Source organism: Typopeltis vanoorti, chromosome 11 (genome assembly GCF_054136105.1).
Source record: "Typopeltis vanoorti isolate ZY-2024b chromosome 11, IOZ_Tvanoo_1.0, whole genome shotgun sequence".
NCBI lineage: Eukaryota > Metazoa > Arthropoda > Arachnida > Uropygi > Thelyphonidae > Typopeltis > Typopeltis vanoorti.
The window spans coordinates 57445936-57465349 of NC_143559.1; the positions used below are offsets into that span (position 1 = coordinate 57445936).

Sequence of the window (19414 nt, forward strand, 5' to 3'; positions counted from 1 at the left end):
AATTTATACTGCAACAATGTTCATATGCTCAACATTGCTTATTCCTTATCAAATATCATAAGGCAGTGTGTATCTTCATATCAGCTACATATTAAAATTAATTGTAATTTATAGTAATCAAATCTAACATTAATAATAAAAATTAACATATATTCTTAACTTATCAAGGCTATATACTGCTTATTGATTTATTATTCACTTAATTAGCATACAAAATTTTATATATATCATAGCTTACACATTCACATCAGGATGCAGATTTACTAAAATAATCTTCCAATGTTGATATATATATATATATTTGTTTATTTATTTACTTTCCCACACATGAAAACAGAAGCACCTATAGCAAACAAATGCTGTGTGTAGGCAGGAGTACAGTAATCTGTTGATGTTCTTCTTGAACTGTTGGATACTGCAGTCCTTTGGAAATGCTACATGGGGGTAGGCTGTACCACAAAATTGAGTTGGAAGGAATGAAAGATGACTGGGAGTAGCAGGTTCATGAGTATGCAGTTTGACTGTAAAGAGATGTCAAGCAGCTGTAGATCTGGCAGAAATGGGTGGCATAATGGACACTAGTTCTCTGAACAGTGGCCATGGAAATATCTGTAGAAGAGATACAATACAGAAACTGATCTGTGAGAAAGTGGTTGAAGAGAGTTTGTAAGAAAAGTGTCATTTATCAACCAGACTGGCCTTTTCTGAATAGCATCAAGAATTTTAAGGGGAGGTCTTAAGTGCACCACCCCATACATGAGAGCAGTATTCCAGTGTTGGCTGAATTTGGGATTTATACAGAGTAAGTAATTGTTCGGCAGAGAAGTCTTGATTGTAGAAGGATGCCAATTTTTTTGGTAGTCATTGATGTTATGATAGTGCCAGGAAAGGTTTGGAATAAGAGAGATTTGGTCTTGACTGTTGAGCTGAGCATTTTCAAGGAAAACAAGCAAAACTTTACAGTAAAACAAGCAGAACTGTGATTTAGAAGCATTGAAGTTGACCCGATTGCTTCATCCCAGTTAAGGATGCTGAGGAAATCAGTAATCAGGGCACTTATTATAGATGACCTTAAAGCTTTAGGTGTTTGCGCACTGTAAGGATTGTCATATGAGTAGAATGAGTGGAGTGTGCTATCATCAGCAAGACTATTAAGGGTTTGCAGTCAATGAGAGCAGGTTGTGTGTGTGGGTGTGGGTGTATGTATATATATATATATAAATCAAGAAGAGGGTGGGTGAAATGACAGAGCCCTGAGAGACACTGGCATTAACAAGAATGTCTGAGGAGAGAACACCATCCACCATTACACTTAGGGATTAATCTGAGAGAAAACTGGCAACCCATTTACACAAGGATGAAGGCAGTTCAAATGATGGTAAATTTTGAGAAGCTCTTGGTACTAAGACCCTATCAAAAGCCTTGGAGATGGCAAGAGCATTGGCACAGGTTTTTTAAAACCATTTCATGGAATGGGTCCAAAAGTGTGTGACATAGACCAGGAGATCTCCTGTGGATCTAATTGGCAAAACCATACTGGTGTTACTAATTATATAGTAGTTCTCAAGGTGTTGAAGTTCAGTTGATAACGTTTCCATTACTTCAGACAAAACTGATGTGAGAACAGTTGATCAATAGCGTGATGGTAAACATTTATCTCTTTTTATGGGAAGTTGTTGTATATGATCTTCCATGCTTTTGAAGGGTGGATGCCAGCTGAGTACAGTTTAGTGAATAGATGATAGAAAGCAAGTGTTAGTTCAGGAGCACATCTCTTGAGCACAAGGGGTGGGATTTCATCAGGACCAGCTGTCTTTGTGGTATCCAAGTTATTCAGAATTCTTCTGATGTCTTTCTGGCAGAAGGCCACAGGAGGCATGAGATGCAGTGTTCTATGCAAGGAAGAGGCTAATTTTGCCATGGTCATCTATGTAGGAGTTGGAAGAGAAGAATAAACCTAAGACATCAGCCTTGTTTTTTAGGTGATGTTACAGTACTACCTTTAGTGTGAGATAGAGAAGGTAGCAAATCGACAAAAGTTGCACCCAACAACTTTGGTGGCTGCCAGTGACACAAGCAGTGATTTTTCTTCACTTATCCTTGTTGAATTTAGATTTTTCCCTTTTAATGGTAGTTTCACAAGGGTTGCAGTCAACTGTGAAGGAAGCTGGTGTTGTGGTCTTAAGTCACTTGTGAAAGGCTGTTTGCTTTTCTTGGACAACCCTGGCACACTTCTTGGAGAACTATGATTTAAATATGGGTTGAGAAATTTGAACAGAGTGAGGGATAAAAGTTTAAATTTCAATATGGATTATTTCTGTAACAAGATTACAATAGGTATCTGGATGTGAAGAATGAAAAGAGTATTCTGAGGAAAGAAAGAGTAAAAGTCACATAAGTTCTCCCATTTGGCATTGTTGTAATGCCAGATCATGTAAGATTGTAAATGGCTGAAGGAACGACATTCCACGATGAATCTTGGATGAGATAGTGGCCTGAATTACCAAGAGAAGCAGTCACCTGAACAGAGTACCTGGAAGAAGACCCAGTTAAGAGACCCAGAGTGTTGAGTAAGTAAAGAGGATTCTCAGGAAGTCTGGTAGGGAGGTTAATGATCTGCTTTGTCATTGCTTAAAGCAAAAATCTCTGCTTCTCTTCCAGCTTGGCCATGAAATTCGAAAAAGGGAACCAATTATAATTATGGACACTAAAATCACCAGAAATTTTGACTAATGAAATCCAGCTTTGAAGATAGGAAGTCAAAGAGTTCGGAATGATTTTCAGAATTGGAAGAATGGGGCAGCAGATGAATGAAACAAAATGTGACAAAGAAATTTTAAGCCACAGGAGATCAAAAAGGTGAGATTCTATGTTAGGCATCATTTGGCAAGGAATATGAGAATTCACAAAAGGACAAGCACCCCCCTTATGGAAAGAGTCATAAGATGTAATTTGGACAGTTAAGATGAGCTATGGTTGATATAGTAGAAATTTGAGGTTCAGTCAGAAACACATCAGGTTTGGATAATTGAAGATGTCGATGGACATCGTTTAAGTTACTGTATGGCATGGATGTTAGTAAAATGAATATGAAAGATTTTTCATGTGTGTGATTTTTGAGTTTAAATTTTTTTTGATGAAATTTTGGAGGAAGATGTATTTTATAATTTAGTTGCAGAGACATTATACTTAGGCTTAGTTTTATATTTGTTATAAAAGGTGAAGAGAAAAAGAAAAGAGAAACAGACCACTATCACTGGGATCCAATGCCTTGCTGTGATATTTGCCATGCATTGCAACCCTGGTAGTCTTGCACTACTTTGGTCTCTGCTTCGGCAAGGCAGGTGATTCAGGATGGCCTGGCCATGATAATTTGGATACTGGGCTTGACTGAAAGGTTCAAGGGTGTTGCCGGGTCTCCTTCCCACTGGTCTGGAAACAAGACCTAATGTTTGCTGTGGTGGTGGTGCTCATATAGCATTTGGAATAGCCCTGCACTTGCAAGCTCGGTCACTCCTTGCCAGAGAGTGAGCATCCATGTTTGGCTCTGGGTTGGGTGGAGAGCAGTGGTGCAGAGTCAAACTCTTCCTGAGAATGAATAATTTTTCATCCTCTTGTTTACTGCCAGCTAGGTAGTACAGAAACCGTAGAATCATCACCATAAGATACAAAATAAGATACAATAAGATACAAAAAAAACATTAGAAGCTGCAACAAATACACTAATATTCTTGTTACACACAACAGGTGAACATCTAATTGGAAAAAAGTCACCCTTCCTCATCCAGAAGGGTTTGTAAGGGTTGGCAGGATTTCCAAAATCTGTAAAGAAACTGCTTTCAGGAGATATCCTTATTGAAGCAGCTACATTCATGCAATCAGAAAAATTACCCCATTCAACATCTGTTGGGAAATACCTATTAAAATTATCCATGCAAAACGTTTTTAGAGGAATAATATCAGAGTGGGACTTCTTTGATTTTCCCAGTGAAGAGATATACTCTGAACTTAAGGATGAAAGTGACAGCCATATGAAGAATCCAGCTGTATATAGGTATTGGCATCTGATTCTCATCAGAAACATCACCGTTGTCTTCAACCAAAATCACTAATATCTAGAAAATAAGGGGATAAAACAAGGCAGGTGATTCAGGATGGCCTGGCCATGATAATTTGGATACTGGGCTTGACTGAAAGGTTCAAGGGTGTTTTTTCTATATTAAGGTGCCAGAAAACTAGCCTTTTGGCTTTTTATCTTTATCACTAATATCTGTTAAAGCAAGATATCTCAACTGTCCAGTAAGACTATATCTCGAACCTCTTACTGTGCTTTAAATGTCACAAATATAGAGGCTCTGATTTTGGTCTTTTGCTATTACACTCTTTATTCCTGGGATCTTTACTGCCATTTGCACCTGATATCCCAGTAAAGATCATGAGAATAAAAATTGTAAGAGCAAAAGGCCAAAATGCTCTAAATGTGAGGGAGACCACCGAGCATACTTCTGAGTACACCAAGGGTGGAAGTGCAAAATAGTGATATATATATATATATATAAGTTAAAAACAAAGCAGTGTATCACATTGCTTAGTTTTTGACTTTTTAACCACAACAGTGATAGCAACATCTGCTAACCATCTTATGCTGAGAAGACAACTGTAAAGAAAGTGTCAGTCAGGACATTGACAGGTATGTCAATCTTGCCTTCTCACAGCTATAACATCCATGAAAGATGTGACTTGCTTGCTATCTCCTTTGAGCAAATTAAAGAGAAAAATCATTATGAACTCACTTCTGAAGACATGCCTAAAATGGTCTCACTATGTGAAGGTCCTGTTATTAAAAAAAATAATGGAATGCACACCACAGAGGATCAAAGACATATCTTCATGCTCTTTGTTAGATAGCCCATCAATAGATAGCATGGATGTCTCCACCCCCCCCCCCATCCTCAAGAAGGTAAAAACAATTAATATGCTGAGTGTCATAGAGGAAGTGAAAAATTTGATGTCTGGGCTATTTTTCCAGAAGAAGAAATGATGAATCCTTGTCATCTACAGTTCTCAAAATAAAAAATCCAAGACTAATGAAAAGAAAACATTTTTAACATAGGAAGCCAGATACCACCAAAAAGAAAATTTCTACAATGGAATTGTCATGGATTCCAACAAAATATAGATGACCTCAGTGTTCTCTTTCAGAAATATCAACCAGTATACTTATGCCTGTAGGAATCATGTTTGAAGCCAAGTGATAATTCAGTTCTCTGTAATGTTACCATCATTCATAAGGACAGGACAGAGGACTGACTTGCCCATGGAGGCATTGCCATCAATACTAACGACAACCCATACACCTACACCCAAGAACCTTCTTATATGCAGATGACCAAGCAATAGCTTATCAAGCAAAATCTTTTGATAACATTGAGAAGCAGCTCACACAAGAACTACAGGGTGTCCCAAAATTCACGCAAGAAGTAATTTTGATAGAAAACACAGGTTTTTAATTAAAAATTGTAATTTCTTATTGATTCATAAAGTATACAGTATATGGTTATGCATGGAATAGCATACTGGGTAAATGGCCTCCATGGCTTTGCTGGCACATACACACTCTTTTGTCGAAATTTTCCATGACCGTTTTGCATAAATGTGGCTGAATTTCGTTGATCAGCGCTCAGTTTCCTCCTTCAAGGCATGGGTGGTCGTGGGCTTGTTGGCATAAACCTTAGACTTCAAAAAACCCCAAAGAAAAAAGTCCAATGCCGTTAAGTCACATGATCTTGGGTGGCCAATTCTGATCACCAAAACGGGAAATTACACGACCAGGAAATGACTCATGCAGTAATTGAATTGTTTCTCGGGCTGTATGGCATGTGGCACCGTCTTGTTGAAACCACATGTCGTCCACATCCATATCTTGCAATTTAGGCACAAAAAACTGGATTATCATGTTGCGATAGTGAGCACCATTAACTGTTATTGCCTTACCAGCCGCATTTTCGAAGAAGAATGGACCGATGATGCCTCCAGCCCAAAATCCGCACCAAACAGTGACACATTGTGGATGCACTTGTTTCTCAACAATCACTCGTGGATTTTCTGAACCCCAAATGCGACAATTTTGTCGATTAATGAAGCCATCAAGATGAAAATGAGCCTCATTGCTGAAGATGATTTTGTTCGAAAAATAAGCATCCACTTGTTGTTGTTGTTGTTCCATAATCCATTCAACAAACTCTCTTCGCTGTGTGTGGTCATTTTTAATAACCCTGAACTGTCAGCTGTCACGCTGTCTTTTTTTTCTCATTGGCAAAACTTTACCACACAAATGGCGCTAAATTTAAATCTTGCGTGAATTTTGGGACACCCTGTAGAAACCCTTACTATAAGGGAAACCAACTGAAACCAAATCCTAGGAGGCAAGGAGAGACTTGAATATAAATGGAATGGTGTGAAATTGGTCAATTATCGAAATCCAATTTACCTAGGTGTTACACTAGATAGGACCTTAAATTATAAGCGACACATGGAGAAGACAGCAGCTAAAATTCAAACACGTAATAATATCCTGTGCCGATTAACATCATCTCAGTGAGGTGCAAGTCCACAAGTACTGCACACCTCTGCACTGGCACTTTGCTTTTCGACAGCCAAGTATGCTAGCCCTGTTTGGGAAAGATCATCACATGTCAAAATTATTGACAAGGTTCTTAATGAAATGTGTCGGCACATTACCGGCTACCTTAAGCCTACAAAAATTGACCATCTATACTCACTGTCTGATATTGCACCTCCTCACATCAGAAGGACTACACAAAATAGATATGAGCAGAAACAACAACTAAATGATGATATAATGAAGGTTTATTTTCTTGATCATATGAATTAGTGAAATAATATTTGGTTTACAGATCAAGTATTGATAAAATTTATTAACTCTACGAACTAGTTTCGCCACACTTTAACTGTTGGCATCTTCAGGGCACTGACATATAGGCTTAAAACAATCTCACAATTATGAGTAACTGTAAAACTGACAAGAATAATTACAAATAAAATAGCATCGAACGTGAGTGAAACACATCGCGTGTACAAAGTTATAAACACCAGCATAGGCTGGTGTTTATAATATTCCATGCTCATGTGGCTCAAGTTACATCGGACAGACTTCAAGAAGCCTAGAAATCAGGCAAAAATAGCACATTGACTATGTAAAAAAAACAACAGACAGGACATTTCTGGCCTATCGTCTCATTTCTCTACAACTAACCATGTCATCGAGTGGAACAAAAGCTGTTCTCCTTACATAGAGGAAAACTACCATTCAAGAATTTTCAAAGAAGCAGCCACAGTCGCTCGTTCTACTGTTAACCTTAACAGAAATCAAGGTTTTATACTCCCAGAGATATGGAAAACCCTAATTAGATCTCTAAAAATACAAGAAATGAACTTTAACACAAACTACAGGAAGTTCCTTAGCAACAGCTAGCTAACTTTGTACACGCGATGTGTGTTTCACTCACTTTCGATGCTATTTTATTTGTAATTATTCTTGTCAGTTTTACAGTTACTCATAATTGTGAGATTGTTTTAAGCCTATATGTCAGTGCCCTGAAGATGCCAACAGTTAAAGTGTGGCGAAACTAGTTGGTAGAGTTAATAAATTTTATCAATACTTGATCTGTAAACCAAATATTATTTCACTAAATGATGATATGTTAAATTTAAATGGAAAGCATTTGAGATTTGATGTACCTACTGATAGTTGTAATAATTTCAGTCTTCTTTATTGTATTTCACATTTGTTAAGTGGTATGATACCTATTGTTCTTTGTAAGGACATTCTCTTTTTGCAAAGGACAGCAACGTGTCAGCCATTACTACCCAACTTTTCACTTTCCATTTATATGAAGTACACATGCTCACTGAGGAGATTGATGGATGATTTACAGCTGACAAAGAGAGCATTTGGCACCAGGTAATGAGGAAAGCAAAAGGGGTGAGAATGGAAATTTGAGAACAGTGACCAGAAAATTTTGCTTTTTTAGGAAGTTTTTAAGAAAATGTGACAGTTGGGAATATATTTATAGAAGACTATGAAAACGAATCTTAGCAAAGTGGATCCTTTAACAGGAAGAGTTGAGACTGTCAACAGCTGATTAGTAAATAAATGAAGATATTTGAGTAGACATTCAAATTCAACATTCAATGAAACACTAAATGGAAAGTTTCATCTTCTGTCTTAAGGACATCGGATCTATTTATTATTCTATTGAAAAAAAAAAAACAATGGAATTAGTAAAGTCTGAAATTGTAAAGTGACTTAACATGAAGAGTTCTACTTATGCTGGCCTGGTTGGCCGAGTGGTTAGCATTGTCCGTTCTCCAGCCAAGAACATGGGTTCGAATCCCGCCATGGGCATGGATGTTTGTGATTGTCCTACAAACTTTGTGTGGAAAGGGAATCTGTGACCCTACCACTTATTCTAGCAGAAGACATCATTGCCAAAACCATGTGAGGTACAGCAGTGACCATACGGAGTCTATGGACGTCAAATGTGAAAAATTTTTATTTATTGAGCTTACAGGAATATGCCCAAGAACTAAGATCCAGTAATAGAAAAAATTAAAAAATATAAACATAAATGGATGGAACACATTCAAAGAATGAAAACAGAAGGATTACCAAAACAACAAGCCTTAAAGTACAAGCCATTAGGAAAAGAAAACCAGGACGTCCTCTTAAACGATTCAATGATGACTTCTAAGGCCAGAACAGGCCATGCTAGGCCTATATCCTTGATACACATGATGATGATGATGATGACAGGAATATGCCCACCAGCATTTATAAGTCGCCCTAGCACAGACCACTTTAGAAACATGCACACTTCCCAGGCATCCATATATTCACTTTCTAATTTGGTCCATTTTTTTTAATGTTTCACTGGCCTGGCAGCTGTTTCAAATTGGTTAGTTCTCATCAGAGACCAGACAGAAACCTTAAGAGAACAAAAACTCTCTTTCAGTACTAAGGAACTTGTTTTATAATTTTTGCATCATCAAACTGAATCCTTTTGGCTCTTTATTTTAGTAAGTGAAAGAAACTTTTTTTTTCTGGTTAAAAAAAAAAAAAAAAATTGGAGATTTGTATGTCATATTGAATTGCAAGAGATAAGAATATTTATATTCCAGTGAAACAGGAGGAATGATTGGAGAGAAAATTATGCTAAATAAGGAAATTTAAAAATATCCCATCACAAAGGTAGTTTTATGTTTTCAGAAAAGGCCTAACAAAGAAACTGACTCTAATGAACATTTGTTGTTTGAAGAAATTTGTTGTGGAAAAAAAAAAATATATATATATACAGTATATATATATATATATATATATATATATATATATATATATTCATATTCATATTCAGTGTATTAGACATGATTAATATTTAGATCAGTTCAGAGATTGAATGATTTTATTCCTTTAAGATATGGAAGTGTCTAACATGTAGACTTATTTTAGAAGGCCTTGGATCCGATTAGTTTTGTAGTTATTAAGTAATTTTGTTTAAAATGTATATAACTTTTTAGTTTCATTAAATATATATATATATTTTTTTTATTTGGTACTCGAGTCTATAATTTCTCGATTCCAAAAAGAATATAGTTAAAGGTCATTGCACCAATCGGATTGAACTCTTATGTATTTACTTAACACTCAGTAATAATATAGTCATGAATATCGCCCTTAGGGGATGCAACAGAGGAGTGGTGAACCGGCTGCATTCATACGCCAGTAACACCTCATTAGGAGGGGACTCAACCCGTCCTAGGACAGATGAGAAGGATAGGAATATTCTATGCACCTCCATTTCATTTACCTCAGTTCCCATATAAGCCTTTGCTCTCTCATTTCTGCACTATCACCATCTGAATGATATACTCTTGCAAAGTGTTCACTTAGTAATTCTACTGTTTTGACTGATTCAGTCACCTCCCTACCATTAGCATTCATTAAAACCATTCTCCCATATACATTCTTTCTTTTACCTGCAGCATATTGAAACAACTGTTTGGGATTATCTTTAGCCTACATACTCTGCTTTTGCCTTTCTTACCACACTGGTTATCCTTCTGGCCTGTGTCTTGTATTGTTCATGTGCCCCTTAAATTTCCTCCACAATTGTTTCTTTTTTTGCAGCTCCAGCTTAATGATGATATTCATCCATTTAACTTCCACTTAATTTACTCTCCTGACTCTAGGTATGCAGTCTATCATTACCTCCCTCAAACATTCCTTTACCACTTCTCATGCAATATCAACCCTTGCATTTCAACTCAGTTGAAATGCAAGGGTTGATATTGCATGATAGTGCATGTTCATTTAAATGAATTTAAATGAACTGAGCACAACAGTCCAAGTGTGGTTGTGCCACTGTATCACCACCTCATTATCTGTACATGTCAGTGTACTTCTTATCATAGTGGCTATGATGTGCAGTCTTTGCACCACTCACAATATGGCCCACTACACTTCAGTCTACTGTCAATTATCACTTCCAGATCTTGAATCTTATCCACTTCCCTGCAGTCCATTGCCATCTATATAGTAAACAGCCTTATATTTCTGCACTCAAAAATGCAATACCTTGCATTTATTAATATTAAAAATATAACCTCACTCATTTGTCCAAGACTGAAGTCTAATGAACTTGTAGCTGTCTAATCCTAGTTTATTACTAAATCAAATATCCAGTAATATCCTGACTTAGCATTCAGCAGACATTTCTAGAATGCTGAATGCTAAACTTAAATTTCACTAAGGTGAAATACATATAAATTAGAACCAATGGCGCACTCAAGATTTAATCTTTCGGGTGGGGGAGCACTCAAGATTTAATCTTGGGGAGGGCCAAGTTGAGTAGATGATTTGAGAATCGACACTACGCATTGCATACAACCTATGACTGAGCATCTACAGTGATCATCAATACATGATACCCATGATCTCCTCTGGCCCGACTCGGGCAAACAAAGTCGCGACTGCTAATTCATAAGTAGTATAGAAATAGAAGACACGACATAACATAAATAAAATAAATGAATTTTAATTAGGAAAAGATTTTTGGAAAATTTTCTAGTGTTTTTTTCCTTTTTTGGGGGAAGGGGGCCAGGTCCTCGTGGCAACCCCTGGGTACACCACTGATTGTTCTACTGAGATTTAGACGAGAGACCAGACTGTGGGTCTTCTTGTTGCCTTTAAATAGAAGACACGACATAACATAAATAAAATAAATGAATTTTAATTAGGAAAAGATTTTTGGAAAATTTTCTAGTGTTTTTTTCCTTTTTTGGGGGAAGGGGGCCAGGTCCTCGTGGCAACCCCTGGGTACACCACTGATTGTTCTACTGAGATTTAGACGAGAGACCAGACTGTAGGTCTTCTTGTTGCCTTTGATCTATTGGATCAGAGGATAACTTCCTAGTTGCAGATGATTCATTCACTGCATGAATTGCACTGAATGATTAAATGAATGTTAGCAGTGATGGGGTAATGACCACAAAACAGCACTAAATGGACCAGCATTAAGTAGAGGAATTACTGTATATTTATATTTCTCCATTTTAAACTCCACTCTTCCCTATCCAATTTTACATCACCAGTAAAGAGAGACATTTTACATTTAAACTTAAATCATTAATAAACATGTTGAATAATCATTGCCCTAAAATGAAGCATGCAGACCTTTGAATCTAACTGTTTGACTCATTTTTCTTCCCTCTGAATGTGACCAATTTTTATTTTCTTGTCAATCATTTACTAATCTGCTTAACTAAATAATCATAAGTATCCAACTAATTGAATTTTAATAATCAGATTCATTTGTGATATGCTATTAATGGCTTTGTTGAAATCACATCAAAGTCATTTCCTCTATCTCTTTCCCTTGATGATGTCTTTAAAAAAAGTTAAACAGATATGTCATAATCAACTAATCTTTAATGAAGCGATGAAGTGAGATTTTCAGTGAATGATGTATTGAATGCAATATCTAATTAATTTTTCCAGTTTGAAAGAAATCAATCATTTATTGATTTAAATGGTGTATTCTTTGTTAGTCGTTGTTTTCCATTGCAATCTGTATTTGTAAAATTAATAGTTTGTTGAAAAAGTTTTAAAATTTGTATTTTTAGTTTTATATGTAACTCCTGCCAATGAGAGGCTCTAAACCTATAGTACATTAGTACCGTGGGTAAGATTATGGCTTAGATAATCTGCAAAACTGGGTCACTTAAGGGTCATTACTAGGTAACTGGGAAGAGATCTTCACATATCCTTTAAGAAATGGAAGTAACAGATTGGAGCTTCTGACGTAATATCTGATCCTCGCCTTCAAATGGTGCACCTCGTTAGTAAGTTGAAAGTTTATTTTCCACTTGGTTAGAGTATAATAAATTTAGTTTAATCCTTTATCCAAGTGTGAGCAAACAAAGTTTGCACCTGAAAGTATCTTCAGGACTGGGTTAAGGTGATACAACACCAGGGCAACTCGTTGCAAAGGTGGAGCAAGATACCAACACTCCTATCTTAGTATCTCCTATAATGCAAAACGCATCTCCTTGCGGATATGTCTAATGTTATGCATTAAGGGAAGAGCCACTACCCAGACCGGTTTCGACCTTTACTGAGGTCTCTTCAGTGGGAGCCAGGCCCAAGTCGAGATATCAGGCAGAAGCATTAGCAGGTCATCTCCACCTATAGGAATTGCCAATTGGTGTGCCACCCTTTTTTAATAAATTACTCTGGATTTAGATGGAGATGACCTGCTAATGCTTCTGCCTGATATCTCGACTTGGGCCTGGCTCCCACTGAAGAGACCTCAGTAAATGTCGAAACCGGTCTGGGTAGTGGCTCTTCCCTTAATGCATAACATTAGACATATCCGCAAGGAGATGCGTTTTGCATTATAGGAGATACTAAGATAGGAGTGTTGGTAGCTTGCTCCACCTTTGCAACGAATTGCCTTGGTGTTGTATCACCTTAACCCAGTCCTGAAGATACTTTCAGGCGCAAACTTTGTTTGCTCACACTTGGATAAAGGATTAAACTAAATTTATTATATCGTTAGTAAGTATCCACTACAAATAAGAATTAACTGGAGGTTTGGGACTTAACAAGTTTTGTGCTGTTTGGAGCATTGCCAGGTTAAACAAGGTTCTGCCTATTGTTTTTCAAGAAACCAGGAAGAACAATGATTTTAAATTATATTAAAGATTTATTAAAATTAATATAATTTATTAATTTTTATATTAATTAATATAAATATTAATTAATTAATATATGCAATTATCTGTGGAAATACCAGTAGTGGTTGGCAGTAGATGGCGTTGGTGTAGTTGCAGTCAGTTGGTGATTGAATGGTGGAGACGGAATTGTAGAGCAAGTGCCCTCCCTCAATGAATCCTCGGACTCCCTGGAGGTGTCAAATAATAATAATAATAATATTGAAGTAACTGATATAACCATAAGAAAGAACATATCTTAAAACCCTTTAACCCCCATGTCTCATCAAATTGTAATAATTTCTTTTTCTTTTAAGATATATAAAAAGACATAAAAGTAATTAATTTTTGTTCTAGGTGTTTATCAGAAGTTTTCATCCCACCTCATAGTAGATATTAAGGATCGACATTATTTCAAAGATGAATGTATGTAGAAACTATGTAAGTTTCATGATTTGACAAGAGAGTTTATGAGAATGCAATCCTTGATATTGAGTTGCCTTAGCTTGCACTACTTAAAAGAATGTGAATGTCACCCAAGCATCTGCATATTCGCCTTTTATTAATGCATCTGATAAAATTTCACTGGCCTGACAGCTGTTTCGAACTGGTTGGTTTGAAAAAACAGCAGAGATCAGGCAGAAACATTTTTCTCATTTGAGGTCTGTAGATGGCGTATGGTCACTCCCATACCTCACATGGATTTTGGGAGTGAAGCCTTCTGCTAGAATAAGTGGTAGGGTCGCAGATTCTCTTTCCACACAGAGTTTAATAAATTTAGTTTAATCCTTTATCCAAGTGTAAGCAAACAAAGTTTGCACCTGAAGTATCTTCAGTACTGAGGCAACTCGTGGTAAAGGTGGACTAAGCGGTCATCACTTGTCTTAGTATCTCTTCCATAATGCAAAGCACATCTCCTTGCTGACATGTATAACACTATGCATTAAGGGAAGGGCCACTACCCAGACCGGTTTCAACCTTTATTGAGGTCTCGTCAGTGGCAGCCAGACCTAGAGTTGGTAGTTTTTTCCACTTGGTTAGACTATAATAAATTTAGTTTAATCCTTTATCCAAGTGTAAGCAAACAAAGTTTGCACCTCAAGTATCATCAGAACTGAGGCAACTCATAAAGGTGGACTAAGCGCTCATCACTTGTCTTAGTATCTCCCATAATGCACATCTCCTTGCTGACATGTATAATGCTATGCATTAAAGGAAGAGCCACTATCCAGACCGGTTTTGACCTTTATTGAGGTCTTGTCAATGGGAGCCAGACCCAGAGGTGGTGATACTAAGGTGGAAGTAATGGGAAGTCATATTTCCATATGCCAGTTGCGAAAAGGTGTCACACCTTATTATTAAAATTCTCTGTATTAGAGATAAGATGATGGAAATTTTTTCACTTGGCTATGCTACCAATTATATATTTGGTTTAATCCTTTATCCATGTAAGCAAACAAAGGTGTGACACCTTTAGGCAACTGGCATATGGAAATATGACTTCTCCATTACTTCCACCTTAGTATCGCCACCTCTGGATCTGGCTCCCACCGATGAGACCTCAATAAAAGTTGAAACCGGTCTGGGTAGTGATCTTTCTTTTGATGCATAGCATTATACATGTCTGCAAGGAGATGTGCTTTGCATTATGGGATACTAAGGCAAGTAATGAGAGCTTAGTCCACCTTTGCCAAGAGCTTCCCAAGTAAAATACTTCAGGTGCAAACTTTGTTTGCTTACACTTGGATAAAGGATTAAACCAAATATATAATTGGTCTTTTATATAATCAAGTTCAGCTATAATTCTCTGGTCTGGTTCAGAGGTGTATAATGCACAGCATTATACATGTCCACAAGGAGATGTGCTTTGCATTATGGGAGATACTAAGACAAGTCATGAGAGCTTTGTCCACCTTTACTACCACGAGTTGTCTCAGTCCTGAAGATACTTCAGGCGCAAACTTTGTTTGCTTACACTTGGATAAAGGATTAAACCAAATATATAATTGGTCTTTTATATAATCAAGTTTAGCTATAATTCTCTGGTCTGGTTCAGAGGTGTATAATGCACAGCATTATACATATATGCAAGGAGATGTGCTTTGCATTATGGGAGATACTAAGACAAGTCATGAGAGCTTTGTCCACCTTTACCACGAGTTGTCTCAGTCCTGAAGATACTTCAGGCGCAAACTTTGTTTGCTTACACTTGGATAAAGGGTTAAACTAAATTCATTATAGTCTAACCAAGTGGAAAAACAACTTTCTCTAAATCCAGAGTAATTTAATAATAAGGTGAGACACCTTTTGGCAACTCGTAGGTAAATATACGAGTTGTATGGTTCTCTCCCTTTGACTTCTCCATTACTTCCACCTTAATGTCACCACCTCTGGGTCTGGCTCCCACTGACAAGACCTCGGTAAAAGTCAAAACCGGTCTGGATAGTGGCCCTTCCCTTAATGCATAGCATTATACATGTCAGCAAGGAGATGTGTTTTGCATTATGGGAGATACTAAGACAAGTGATGACGCTTAGTCCACCAAATTTCAAAATGGGGAATGGGACAGTGAAAACTTACTTGTACATATGCTTTGACAGGACATTCTACTAAGAAAGAAGAGGAGGATTTTTTTGTCATTAGATAAGGCAGTTGACATGAAGAAACTGGGGAAAAGTTGACCCCTGTCAGGGATCTAAACAGGAGGATAGGAAAAGAATCCCAATTATTATTTTAATTATCCTTATTTTAATACATACAGATATCTTTTAGGAAAATTTGAGAAAAAGGACAAAGTGAATAATAATGGTGTTTGCTGGGTTTCTGTTAAGGACATTGGTTAGTCATCATTAACAGCATGTTTTTACATAAGGATTTGCAGAAATTCACATGGGGAAGTAGATACAAGAAAAAAAAAAGTCTTATGGTCTATATCATCATTGATGCTGATATCTTCACAGAGTATACAAGGGATTTTAAATTGGAAATGATCATTACTGAGTTTCGAATTAAACTTTCCAAGAAATTATAGTTCCTCTTTAATCCTTTATCCAAGCGTAACAAACAAAGTTGTTATTATTATTATTACGTGACACCTCCAGGGAGTCCAAGGACTCATTGAGGGAAGGCACCTACTCTACAACTCTGTCTCCACCATTCAATCTACCAACTACAATGAACTGCAACTACACCAACGCCATCTACCACCCACCACCACCACCACTAGTATTTTCACACATAATCACAAACATCCATCCCCCACAGCAGGATTCAAACCCCCCAGCCTTTTGGGTGGAGAGCAGATACGCTAACCACGCGGCCATTCAGGTCGACAGTTTCCGTGGGAAGTATCTTCACAACTAGGCTACTTGTATATAAAGGCTGATGACTTCACATTAATTGCCTTAGTATCCCATAATGCAAAGTGCACATCCTTTCAGACATGTATAATGCTATGTATTATGGGAAGGGCCATTATCCTGATGAATTTTAATCTTTATTAAGGTCTCATTAGTGGGAGCCAAACCCAGAAGAGATACCAAGGTAATGTTTGAAGTAATGCAGAAGTCATATATTTCCCATATACAAGTAGTGAAAAGGTGTGTCACCCTATTGAAATACAAATTCAAAAATTTAACATACAAAAAATAAAAACTAGTCCAGGTAGTGTCCCTTCTAATCATCATCAGCCATTGTCGATCCACTGCTGGAGGAAGGCCTTTCCAAGATTACTCCAGAACTGTCTGTCCATGGCTCCCCTTTCCCATGTCATTACTCCAAATCTGATGATATCATCAATCCACCATGATTTAGGTTGGCATCATGGTTGTTTTTTTCCTCTCATGGAATGCAATCCAGTATTTCTTTTGTTCATTGTTGATCTTATCTTCAAGCAATATGCCCAGCCCATTCCCACTTCAGATGTTTCAGTCTTCTTATGATGTCAAACACTTTGGCTTGATTTCTTATCCATGTATTCCTTTTGTGATCCAATCTTGTGATACCAAGCATACTTCTTTCCATACTAAATTGTGTTATTCTTAATTTTTGGATTTCCTTTGCATTTAGTGTCCATGTTTCGCAGCCATATGTCAATATAGGAAGAATACACTGGTTAAAAAAACTTTTCTTTTCAGGCATAATGGCAGTTGGCTTTTGAATATTGAATGTAATTTTCCAAATACTTTCCACCCAAGCTTTTAATTTTGTCCATGATATTTTGTTCCATTGATTTGTTGTCCTAAGTATATGTAACGATGTACTTGTTTAATTTCATCATTATTGATTTTTATTATTTCTGGTTCGACATAGTTATTAAACATAACTTTGGGTCTTCTTTAGGTTTATCTTTAGTCCAGCTGTTTTGCTAGCAATTTTGCAGTTCTTGGATACGAGTTTGTAATTCATGAGCAGTTCAAGTAAAAGATAACTATGTCATCTGCAAAGCATAAATGGTTTAAATATCTTCCATTTATTTTCAGACCTTTCCTTTCCAATTAAGAAGTTCGAATATTTCTTCTAGGCATGCTGTGAATAATTTTGGAGATATTGTGACCCTGTCTTATACCTCTCTGTATTTCCACAGTAGAATTTTTTTCATTGAAAGGAATTGCTGCTGTGGCATTGATGTATGCTGATTTGATGATCCTGATGTATGGCTCCTTCACTTGTTTGTTTCATAATGCTTTAATAAGTATTGTCCAGGTTTTTACTGAATCAAAGGCTTTCTCATAATCAATAAAACGAAGACATGATGGTAACTAAAGTCATTACTCCGTTCAATAATCTGTTGTACAACTTGAATATGGTCCAATGTGCTAAAGCCACTTTGAAAGCCTGCCTGTTCTTTTGGTTGCAATAGGTCCAGAGTCATACAAAGCCTATGAGCTAAGACTTGTAGACACTTTGTAAACCACTGATAGTAGACTGATAAGTCAGCAATTTACCAAGTCTCCTACCTGTCCTTTCTGATACATATCATTATACTCATCTTAAAGGATGTGTTCTTTATATTATGGGATTCTAAGGCAATTAATGAAAAGCTTGTCAGATTAACCTTCAAGCCTCCTCCTGTGCATTTTGCAAGTTAAATATTCATCTTACGGACAAATATTTTTTTCTGTGGGCAGATTCCTCCCCTCCCCCCATCCATCCATCCAGAGGTTTACAGAATTCCTCGCTCATGTGACCCTTCTTATTATGGGATGCAGGTGTTAGGCTGCTAATATTTTCCTAGAAGAATATCAGGATTACATCCTGCTTCACAGTTCTGATAAATGAGATCTTACCAGTCATGTAATATCAATTAGACAGAATTCATTGGACTAAGACTAAGATTTTAACACAGGATCTAAGTTTTTATTTGAATGATTATATAAAGAAACCTGTGAAGCCCACATTCATGACCCTAACCTGAACAAATAATAAATTTAGTTTAATCTTTTATCCAAGTCTGTGCAAACAAAGTTTGCGCCTGAAAGTATCTTCAGGACTGGGATAAAGTGGTACAACACTGGGCAACTCCTTGCAAAGGTGGAGCAAGCTACCAACACTCCTATCTCAGTATCTCCCATAATGCAAAACACATCTCCTTGCAGATGTGTATAATGTTATGCATTAAGGGAAGGGCCACTACCCAGACTAGTTTTGACCTTTATTGAGGTCTCTTCAGTGGGAGCCAGGCCCAAGTGGAGATACCAGGCAGAAGCATTAGCAAGGTTATCTCCTCCTATAGGAGCTGCCAAACGGTGTGCCACCTTTTTATTAAATTACTCTGGATTTAGAGAAAGATGTTGAAAGTTTATTTTTCACTTGGTCAGACTATAATAAACTTTCAATAACCTGAACAAAAATGACTTAAACTCTCCCAGTTTTTGGAAATGACCTTATTTCATTCTTTTCGCGATTGTGTTAAATAAATTATTAATTGATAATAATTGCCATGCCCTTTCCTAGGATCCTAATAATTATTGATCAAGCTCTCCTCCTGTAATGAATATTACATCACATAATTTTCAATCTAGTAGACAGGCTTAGGTGTTGGGCATTATTCATAACTGATTTTAATTTCAGTAAGATTACAACACCAAACAAAACTAAATTAGAAAAGGATATTTTTTAACTG

At 36.8% G+C, this 19414-nt stretch overlaps 1 protein-coding gene across 4 annotated transcripts in view; it reads left to right on the forward strand.

Moving 5' to 3' along the window:
- The window catches only part of LOC150101606 (kinesin light chain-like), a 465700-nt gene that overhangs the window by 270014 nt on the left and 176272 nt on the right, over positions 1-19414 (forward strand). The gene's annotated exons all lie outside the window — the stretch shown is intronic.